Here is a 12,594-nt window from a genome sequence, read left to right as displayed (position 1 = left end):
AAGCCTCTCCTCCTACCACCAAACAGGAATACATGTGAGAGATGTAATTATACTGCCAAACTGGAGGTTAAGATCTGTCAACCCAAGACTGGATCAGACAGTCAAGAGGAGAAGGGAAATACTTGCATCACACCACCAGTCTCACATAGACACATTAAACCAACACTGGCAAAAATCACACATAAATACATGAAAACATACTCGGAGGCTCTAAATAAAAATCTACAAAAGCAACAGAGTCCTCCAAAAAAAATCCAAGCAACCTTCACCCCCCAACACAAACCATGAAACACATACTTCGCAAAACCAGTGTGCCATGTAATCACAGCCCTTAAGGCAAAATAACATACCCAACATATAAGTAATAGGTGATTCTGTAGTCAGGCAAACTGACGTCCCACTCACTAGGCTGCATAAGGAGAAGGGTACTGTTAGCTGACTGTCAGGTGTCAGGATCTGCCACATAACACAAGCACTCAGGTCACTTCAGAACAAGTACAAATATGACTCTGTCATTGTCCATGTTGGTGTGAATGACCTGAGCCGTATCTCCCTGGATTACATGAAAAGAGACATGGAAGAGCTCTCTGATCACGTAGCCCAGGCCAATATGACCCTGAGTAGCATCCTGCCATCACCAAGAATGATACCATGGTATAAAGAAAATAATTCTCAATTTCAACAATTGGTTAAGTTTCTGGTGTCATTCAAAGGGGATCCAGTGTCTGTCCACCTGAGATGACATGCTCAACAGGCTTTTGAATACTGGCCAAGGCTCTTCTCATCCCCATAGTGTCTTTTTTAGCTAAGGCTCAAAAGATAAAACCACCACCGTAAATAGCACAAGTAACAAAAAACTGAGGGTAATGCTACTCAATGCCAGAAGTCTAAACCTCAAAATGCATGCACTCGAGGCACTCCTCAGTATGGAGAAAATTGATATACGTGGAGTAACAGAAACCTGGTTTAAGGCTCCAGAGAGCATCCCAGCAATACCAGGCTACAAATCATTCCATACATTTCAGCCACAGAACCCGAACTGAAACACAAAATCTGGGGGAGTATCCATATTCATCAAGGATTCACACACCTCCAGGTTAGGGGCACAGCACGATGCTTCAGAGATCATCCATGTGCAACTAACAATGGGCAAAACTGCAATTCAAATTGTAGCTTACTACAGATCACCCACCATGTCGCCGGATGCCCATTCCATGTTTCTGGAAAGACTGGGAAAAATAAAGGTCATACCAAACACTCTAATATTGGGTGATTTCAATTACCCAAACATTAACTGGAAGGACTACTCAAGTACTAACTCCCTTGCCCAACATTTCCTAGAATTTATAAACTCAACCGCCCTGGTTCAACTGGTCAACACTCCCACCAGAGGTGACAACATATTGGACCTGGTCATCACCAACATGGGCGATCGGTGTTCCAAACCAGAGGTCAACCCCTCGCTGGTTAGATCTGACCATAAAGAAATCACTTTGGATATCCACATTCCGCCCCCACCCCCGGACAAGGAATCCACCGTGAAAACTTTTCAAAAGCAAACTTCACATTACTTAAGACCGAGGTTGAAAGTTTCAAAGCCCCCATGCTGAAGGATAATGCTGTCCAAGCTGCAAAATCCTTTACTAATGCATTCTATGAGCACCTACAAGAATGCATGGATCAGGCAATCCCAAGCAAAACCAAGACTTACTCTTCCAAGAAAAGGAAGCCAGTCTGGTGGACTCCTGCCATAAACAAGCTATACAATACAAGGAGGAAACTAGTACAGAAAAGAGTAAAATCCCAAGAAGGGAAGACATCCCTGATCAGTATCAGCAAGAAACTATGTTCCCTCATAAAATCATCCAAGGTGAGCTTCAAAAGAAAAATTGTCAAGGGCTCCAAAGATAACCACAAGGCATTTTTTAGCTATGTCAAGAATTTAAGTGGCAATGCTCAGATCTGCTTGGAGTTAGCGCAGAAAGGCACAAAATACACTGACTCGACTGATATTCCCAACATCCTGGCAGACAGGTTCAGTGCAAACTTCATCCCACTCTTACCCCCAAAAAGGCCCAAAACCATACCCGAAGCATGTAGAGTCCCTGCGATCACAGACACTCAGGTTAAAACAGTCCTCTCCAAAGCCAAAAACGCAGCATCAATTGGACCGGACGGTGTCCCTGGCTGTATCCTACACAAGCTAAAGATGAACTAACCCCTCACCTAAACACACTGTTCCGACTCAGCCTCTGTACAGGCTACGTACCCATAGAGTGGCACACAGCAACGGTTATTCCATTCCACAAAGGTGGAGCCACAACAGACCCCAGGAACTATCTCCCTATAAGCCTGACTAGCTCAGTCTACAAGGCTATGGAGTGTAGAGACATTGGGAACCTCCAAACACTGGACCCTACCCAGTTCAGCTTTGTTAAGGGCAGATCATGCCTCCTAAGCATGGTGGACTTCTTTGCGATAGTTACCAATGCTATAGATGAGGGAAAAATGGTATATACAGCCTTCCTAGACCTTGCAAAGGCCTTTGACACCATTTCCCATTCTGGTATTATAGACAAGCTCACCAGCCTGAACATAACCCCCTGCATCACAAGATGGGTTTCCAACTGGCTCACGGACAGAACCCACATGGTGAGAGTTGCTTTAGCTAGGTCTGACTCTAAACCAGTTACAAGTGGCATTCCCTAGGGCTCTGTCCTGGGACCCCTCCTGTTCAGCATATACTTCTCAGAGGTATAGGCAAGCACAGGAGGACTATGGCTGACCAAATTTGCAGACGACTGCAAACTAGGGGCTATATTTGACTCTCTGGCTGACACAGACATCCTCCAAAAGTGTCTCACTGAGACAGATACCTGGTGTCAAAATCATGGCTTCAAGCTAAATGCCAAAAGTGCTTAGTCATCCCCTTTAAAAAAACAAAGGACACAAAAACTACCACATAGGTGGCAGTCCCCTAAATATGGAAGATGTAATAAGGGATCTGGGGACCCAAGTAGATAGTAATCTCACCTTTGATAATCACATTGCCAAAGTGGTTAGAAAATCCTTCTACGTGGCCCACCTACTCACCAAAGGGTTCGCATCTAGATCAAAAGAGGTCATTGTGTCTGTCTACTCATCACTCATCAGACAGAGCATTCTATAACTATGTCAAGAATCTAAATGGCAATGCTCAGATCTGCTCTGAGCTAAAACAGAATGGCATTAAATATACTGATCTGAAGGATATTGCCAATATCCAAGCAGACCGATTCAGTGCCAACTTCACCCCCCTCTCACCCCCTAAATGGCCCATCTCAATACCGGAAGATTGCCAAATTCCAGTAATAATGGCCACACAGGTACAAAACGCACTCTCTAAAGCCAAGAATACAGCATCCATGGGACCAGATGACATCCCGGGCTGTGTACTACATGAACTACAATATGAACTGGCACCTCACCTAAGTGTCATGTTTAATCATAGCCTCACCTCAGGTTTAATGCCCACTGAGTGGCGCAGAGCTATAGTTATCCCAATCCACAAGGGGGGATCCACCTTGGATCCCGGAAAATACTGTCCCATCAGTCTGACAAGCCTTATCTGCAAGGCCATAGAGCGTATTATCATAGAACTTATAAACAAAGACATTGGCAACCTTCAAACACTGGACCCCACCAAGTTTGGGTTTGTGAAGGGCCAATCTTGTCTCCTGAACCTGATTGACTTCTTTGAATCAGTCTCCAGAGCCATGGACAAGGGTAAGGTGGTCCACACAGCCTATCTAGACCTTGCCAAGGCCTTTGACACCATCCCCCACTCTGGAATCATAGATAAACTTATAGATAAGTTGGGCATTAATCCCTATGTCACCCAATGGGTTGCTAAATGGCTTACTGATAGAACCCACACTGTAAAAGTAGCCGACTCCAAATCCAGATCCAGACAAGTGACAAGTGGAGTACCTCAGGGTTCAGTCCTGGGGCTGCTCTTGTTTGACATCTACTTCTCTGAAGTACAGGTCAACACTAAGGGACTCTGGCTAACAAAGGTTGCAGATGACTGCAAACTGGGAGCCATTATTGAATCCCCAAATGATGTGGATACTCTACAAAAGGGCCTTACAGAAACAGATGCTTGGTGCCAGAGCCATGGGCTCAAGCTCAATGCCAAGAAATATATTGTTATCCCCTTTGGGAAAAAACATGTATCCATGAATTACCATATAGGTGGCAGTACACTAAACACAGAAAGTATGATAAGAGACTTGGGGACACAGGTGGACAGTGGTCTCACCTTCGATAACCACATCGCCACAACAGTCAGGAAATCGTTCTATGTGGCACACCTCATCATGAAGGGCTTTTCATCTAGAAAAAAGGAGGTCATTGTCCCACTGTACTCATCCCTCATTAGACCCATTATAGAATATAACGCCCCATTTGGTATGTACCTCTCAAGACATCTGCAGCAACTGGAAAGGCCTCAGAAATACCTCACTAAAAGAATCACAGACCTAAAGCAGATGCCCTACGCTGACCGCCTTAAAAAACTCCAGCTATACTCTGTCGCATATCGTCTACTCAGAGGCGATCTCTGCTTAACATACAAGGCCATGTCAAACCCAGAGCTGTTGAACATGCTAGACTTAAAGAAATCCCAATCCCTCAGAGCTACACGCTCCAGGGATCTAAACCTTGTCATCACAATAAACAAAACATGCTGGAGGAATAGGTTCCTGACCCAGAGACTCCCCAGACTCTGGAATAGATTGCCCATACATGTCAAGCAGAGTGCCTGTTTGGACCTCTTCAAGAGGAACCTTGATGATTGGATGGGAGAAAGGAAATTCACCCCAGGGATCATGTCAGTCGCCCTGCTAGACAGGGGTCCAGGAAAGTAAATAATGTGGGAAGAAATAGCCAGGGAATTGTTATGGCTAGGCTTGTATAGGCCCTAGGGCTGATAGACTAGCACCAACCTATGAACCTATGACCCCTCATAGAGTACAATGCCCCATTTGTGATGTACCTTACAAGACACCTGCAACAGTTGGAAAGACCACAGAAGTACCTCAACAAGAGGATCACTGGCCTCAAACAGATGCCATATGCAGCTTGCTGAAGAAACTCCAGCTGTACTCGGTTGCATACCGCCTACTCAGCGGTGATCTCTGCCTGACATACAAGGCCACGTCCAACCCAGAATTGATGGACATGCTCCACCTAAAGAAAACCTTATTCCCTCAAGCCACACGCTTTAGGGATCTAAACCTCACCACAATAATAAATAGGCGTGCTGGAGGGATAGATTCCTGTCCCAGAGACTTCCCATGCTTTGGAACAAGATTCCAATCTACATTAGGCAGAGCTCCTCGCTAACACTCTTCAAAAAAAAACCTTGACGAGTGGATGGGAAACAGAAAGTTTACCCTGGGGATCACTTCAGTGGCTCTGCTGGACAGAGGCACAGGAAACTAATCTAAGGTGGTGGCAAAAGCCAACACATTCGGGCTAGGCTTAGAAACATCTTTGGACAGATAGCCTAGTACCTACCTATGAACCTATAAGCCTATATAGATATCTGGATAATTATATATACATATATTTTCACCATATGTCCTGAACATGGAGTGTAGCCCTACCTCAGCCCCTATAGTCCCAACTCCATAGTGCAAGAGGATGTCAGGTGTGTATAGAAGGCATATTTGTAGACTATTGCTACTGTAATAGGGATTGTCTTCACAGACATGGTGTGTCTGGGAGGTCACATCTGCTTTTAAAGTGTGCGCCATTGGCTACTGATAGGCATCCTAAGGACATCATAGTACAGTACTGCTGCTAGCACATAATGCTCCTGTGGACTACAGCAGAGATATTGGCTAATATATGTGGACATTCTGACACACTCTGGACTGTCCAGAGGTGTACACAGAACCCCTTAGTGCAAAACATGTGGACCATGCCTGACAATGTGGATGTTAACAGCCATGTAGATGGGTATAACATGTAACAACTGGTACACATTTGCCCACATAAGTTATGCATTCACGCACCCCTGTCTGTCCAGACACATAATAACCACTGTTACTGAGGTGCCATGGCCAAATACTACCCACTAGATACTGGCATACATCTGTACAGCATACCACTGCTCTGTATGACATACATGACTGTTAAGGGAGGACCAGCAGCAGTACATCTGGCGAGTATCTGAACATGACATCTCACTGGGTACGTACACTAAGCTGCTAGGCATGTAACAAAGCACTGTGCAGGCTACAGGCAGACTGGCTCAACGCTGGTCTACATTTCCTATGGGAGAATGCACATGTACCTGCATATATAGCAAGCTGTACAGGCATGTCATAGCACAGAGTACAATACATCAGTGCGAAAGTGCATAACCACAGCCAATATGAACACAGCCACAGCCATGTATGGTAAGCTAGCATTATATTACAGTATATGGCCTTCAACACCATCCTCATATGTGCCACTCACACACTGACCCTACATATTCTGGGCCGCTACACAGTGTGGTCCGATGCCTGTCTGTGGTATGGGACATGTGTGTGTATGGCCCTACAAACATGTAAGCCGATAGGGTAACATACATTGGAGCAGCATGTAACATCAGATAGAATGGGATCAAGAACAATGATATCTACCACAGTCTGTACACATGCCAAAGTACATATTATCAATGCACACACTGTCGACATTCACCTTACATACACAGACCACAGTACTACACACACAACCACAGAATGTCCAGGTGATGTCATCAGATATAACCCCTACTGTACATAACATGTGTAGCAGTCTGTTATCTCACTTGTTTGTTATCAGTTATGATGTATCTAATTATGGTGTACAGCACATATGCAGCTCTTACTTCATGACATATGTACATAGTTTGACAGAGTTGTGGCTGGAGGCACAATATTGACATGCTGCTGTGATAATCTCATACATTTACTGTTGTAACAAGGTTTGTTGCAACATATGTCCTATGAGAGATATGAAGTCAGTAACTCTCATGGCTGTCACCATCTACAGACTGCAATACTCACACTACCATCTGCAGTCCACACATAGGTGCTCTGTGGGTAACACATCAAACAAAAGGCACCACACACTGCCCATTCTGCAGATGACCCTACAAATGGGGTTCCCTCATAAACATAGCACTGATATGGCAGTTATTAAAACATGTAGGACAGCCATATCCACACACACCATGTTAAACCAACTTACTCCAAATGCAGTATAGCAGCACTTACAGTCTGTAGTCAGGTCAGGCACATCCCCCACTTGTGTGTTGCTCTGTTTCCACAGTGTATGTTGTTAGAGGTAAATCCCCAATCCATCTGAGATGCTGTTTGCCAAACAACAGAATGAGTTCCTGTTCACAGTGAATGAAACGGCTCAACACCAACATGATGTTCCTAGATAGTGGAGTGTGTTTCCATGCAATTGGCAATGGGAATGTTACCACAGCTGATCTACATGCAATCAGCTAGAGTAGGGCAGCAATTCATGCAGAGACTATCAGCTGATCATGAGCATCAATTAAAATATACATGCTGCGGCCTAAGCAAAGCTGATGTAGGTCTCCACATCCATGAGAGAGGGAGTGAGAAAGGCAGAGGCAAAGTAAAGTGAGGGAGTGGTGGAAGAGTAAAACTTAAGCATGTTTGTGTCACACACCCACCAGCACAGGTTATCAATACACTGACTCGACTGATATTGCCAACATCCTGGCAGACAGGTTCAGTGCAAACTTCACCCTACTCTCACCCCCAAAAGGGCCCAAAACCATACCCGAAGCATGTAGAGTCCCTGCGATCACAGACACTCAGGTTAAAACAGTCCTCTCCAAAGCCAAAAACACAGCATCAATTGGACCGGACGGTGTCCCAGGCTGTATCCTACACAAGCTAAAGATGAACTAACCCCTCACCTAAACACACTGTTCCAACTCAGCCTCTGTACAGGCTATGTACCCATAGAGTGGCGCACAGCAACGGTTATTCCATTCCACAAAGGTGGAGCCACAACAGACCCAGGAACTATCTCCCTATAAGCCTGACTAGCTCGGTCTACAAGGCTATGGAGTGTATCATCATGGAACTCATTAACAGAGACATTGGGAACCTCCAAACACTGGACCCTACCCAGTTCGGCTTTGTTAAGGGCAGATCATGCCTCCTAAGCTTGGTGGACTTCTTTGAGATAGTTACCAATGCTATAGACGAGGGAAAAGTGGTACATACAGCCTTCCTAGAACTCGCAAAGGCCTTTGACACCATTTCCCATTCTGGTATTATAGACAAGCTCACCAGCCTGAACATAAACCCCTACATCACAAGATGGGTTTCCAACTGGCTCACGGACAGAACCCACATGGTGAGAGTTGCTTTAGCTAGGTCTGACTCTAAACCAGTTACAAGTGGTGTTCCCTAGGGCTCAGTCCTAGGACCCCTCCTGTTCAGCATATACTTCTCAGAGGTATAGGCAAGCACAGGAGGACTATGGCTGACCAAATTTGCAGACGACTGCAAACTAGGGGCTATATTTGACTCTCTGGCTGACACAGACATCCTCCAAAAGTGTCTCACTGAGACAGATACCTGGTGTCAAAATCATGGCCTCAAGCTAAATGCCAAAAGTGCTTAGTCATCCCCTTTGGAAAAAACAAAGGACCCAAAAACTACCACATAGGTGGCAGTCCCCTAAATATGGAAGATGTAATAAGGGATCTGGGGACCCAAGTAGATAGTAATCTCACCTTTGATAATCACATTGCCAAAGTGGTTAGAAAATCCTTCTACGTGGCCCACCTACTCACCAAAGGGTTCGCATCTAGATCAAAAGAGGTCATTGTGCCCGTCTACTCATCACTCATCAGACCCCTCATGGAGTACAATGCCCCATTTGTGATGTATCTTACAAGACACCTGCAACAGTTGGAAAGACCACAGAAGTACCTCAACAAGAGGATCACTGGCCTCAAACAGATGTCATATGCAGCTTGCTGAAGAAACTCCAGCTGTACTCGGTTGCATACCGCCTACTCAGAGGTGATCTCTGCCTGACATACAAGGCCATGTCCAACCCAGAATTGATGGACATGCTCCACCTAAAGAAAACCTTATTCCCTCGAGCCACATGCTTTAGGGATCTAAACCTCACCACAACAATAAATAGGATGTGCTGGAGGGATAGATTCCTGTCCCAGAGACTTCCCATGCTTTGGAACAAGATTCCAATCTACATTAGGCAGAGCTCCTCGCTAACACTCTTCAAAAAGAAACCTTGACGAGTGGATGGGAAACAGAAAGTTTACCCTGGGGATCACTTCAGTGGCTCTGCTGGACAGAGGCACAGGGAACTAATCTAAGGTGGTGGCAAAAGCCAACACATTCTGGCTAGACTTATAAATGTCTTCGGACAGATAGCCTAGTGAACCTATGAACCTATAAGCCTATATAGATATCTGGATAATTATATATACATATATTTTCACCATATGTCCTGAACATGGAGTGTAGCCCTACCTCAGCCCCTATAGTCCCAACTCCATAGTGCAAGGGGATGTCAGGTGTGTATAGCAGGTATATTTGTAGACTATTGCTACTGTAATAGGGATTGTCTTCACAGACATGGTGTGTCTGGGAGGTCACATCTGCTTTTAAAGTGTGCGCCATTGGCTACTGATAGGCATCCTAAGGACATCATAGTACAGTACTACAACTAGCACATAATGCTCCTGTGGACTACATCAGAGATATTGGCTAATATATGTGGACATTCTGACACTCTGGACAGTCCAGAGGTGTACACAGAACCCCTTAGTGCAAGACATGTGGACCAAGCCTGACAATGTGGATGTTAACAGCCATGTAGGTGGGTATAACATGTAACAACTGGTATACATTTGCCCACATAGGTTATGCATTCACGCACCCCTGTCTGTCCAGACACATAATAACCAATGTTACTGAGGTGCCATGGCCAAATACTACCCACTAGATACTGGCATACATCTGTACAGCATACCACTGCTCTGTATGACATACATGACTGTTAAGGGAGGACCAGCAGCAGTACATCTGGCAAGTATCTGGACATGACATCTCACTGGGTACGTACACTAAGCTGCTAGGCATGTAACAAAGCACTGTGCAGGCTACAGGCAGACTGGCTCAACGCTGGTCTACATTTCCTATGGGAGAATGCACATGTACCTGCATATATAGCAAGCTGTACAGGCATGTCATAGCACAGAGTACAATACATCAGTGCGAAAGTGCATAACCACAGCCAATATGAACACAGCCACAGCCATGTATGGTAAGCTAGCATTATATTACAGTATATGGACTATTTATTCAACACCATCCTCATATGTGCCACTCACACACTAACCCCACATATTCTGGGCCACTACACAGTGTGGTCCGATGCCTGTCTGTGGTATGGGACATGTGTGTGTATGGCCCTACAAACATGTAAGCCGATAGGGTAACATACATTGGAGCAGCATGTAACATCAGATAGAACGGGATCAAGAACAATGATATCTACCACAGTCTGTACACAGGCCAAAGTACATATTATCAATACACACACTGTCGACATTCACCTTACATACACAGACCACAGTACTGCACACACAACCACAGAATGTCCAGGTGATGTCATCAGATATAACCCCTACTGTACATAACATGTGTAGCAGTCTGTTATCTCACTGGGTTGTTATCAGTTATGATGTATCTAATTATGGTGTACAGCACATATGCAGCTCTTACTTCATGACATATGTACATAGTTTGACAGAGTTGTGGCTGGAGGCACAATATTGACATGTTGCTGTGATAATCTCATACATTTACTGTTGTAACAAGGTTTGTTGCAACATATGTCCTATGAGAGATATGAAGTCAGTAACTCTCACGGCTGTCACCATCTACAGACTGCAATACTCACACTACCATCTGCAGTCCACAGATAGGTGCTCTGTGGGTAACACATAAAACAAAAGGCACCACACATTGCCCAGTCTGCAGACGACCCTACAAATGGGGTTCCCTCATAAACATAGCACTGACATGGCAGTTATTAAAACATGTAGGACAGCCATATCCACACACACCATGTTAAACCAACTTACTCCAAATGCAGTATAGCAGCACTTACAGTCTGTAGTCAGGTCAGGCACATCCCCCGCTTGTGTGTTGCTCTGTTTCCACAGTGTATGTTGTTAGAGGTAAATCCCCAATCCATCTGAGATGCTGTTTGCCAAACAACAGAACGAGTTCCTGCTCACAGTGAATGAAACGGCTCAACACCAACATGATGTTCCTAGATAGTGGAGTGTGTTTCCATGCAATTGGCAATGGGAATGTTACCACAGCTGATCAACATGCAATCAGCTAGAGTAGGGCAGCAATTCATGCAGAGACTATCAGCTGATCATGAGCATCAATTAAAATACACATGCTGCGGCCTAAGCAAAGCTGATGTAGGTCTCCACATCCATGAGAGAGGGAGTGAGAGAGGCAGAGGCAAAGTAAAGTGAGGGAGTGGTGGAAGAGTAAAACTTAAGCATGTTTGTGTCACACACCCACCAGCACAGGTTATCAAACCCCTGATGACTATGTAGTGCTATCACATTTTTATGCAGTTATTGGATGCGACACATAGGTTACATATTGAGAAGCCCTCAAAATGTATATGTGATAGTGAGTGGCATCTTCAACAGAGATATGGTAGCTATATGATGGGTGTAGTACATGAGCTTGTCCGCATGAACAGGTGCCAGTATCAACACAGTCACACTCTCACAGGGATGCACACACATTGAAACACATGTTAGGGTCAGGAATACAACTCATCACTAGTGAGATTGCCACAGCACATTACTGTGCAGGTATCACATGCACCACAGGGGTCATAGAGAGGTTATAAGGGCAAAGGGTATGTGGAGGTGTCTGACATTGGACAGCATGCTTCAGCATGCCAATGGGGGTTGAGTGAGTGTGAATGTGATCATACGCATCATACAACACACACACACACACACACACACACACACACACACACACACACACACACACACACACACAGTGCCAATACTGACATGCATGGCAGCATTGCTTTACAGGTGTGTAGTGGTCGACTTTGTCAGACAGATATACAAGGCTAGGTGATGGGTATACCTTAACATCAGCCCACATGAGAATGGTCTGCATTGTGGCTCAGGGGTGTAGTTTCTGGATTTGCCCACGCAGGTGGGTATTGTATTCACCATCCAGTCACCTGGGTGACTATTGTGTGTGGCCAATGCTGTGCATTGCTTGCCATGTATGTGTTCCTTAGTCCATGACATGGCCATTTTCTGGGATGTGCACACCTCCCACATGCATGTACAATGATTGTGGAACTGCACCTGGGGTGTCTGACCCATGTGTACACAGATTATCATCAAATGTGCCAGTCCTGGCCTCATGTGGCGGGAACTGGTAATGGATAGCAGGTTTACCCTGCACCTACATTCATAGCATGATACTGGCATTCCCT

The sequence above is a fragment of the Protopterus annectens genome, chromosome 14.part0 (assembly GCF_019279795.1).
Source record: "Protopterus annectens isolate FY-2018-M chromosome 14.part0, PAN1.0, whole genome shotgun sequence".
In the NCBI taxonomy this organism is placed as follows: domain Eukaryota; kingdom Metazoa; phylum Chordata; order Ceratodontiformes; family Protopteridae; genus Protopterus; species Protopterus annectens.
Note: the sequence above shows the minus strand (reverse complement) of the source record.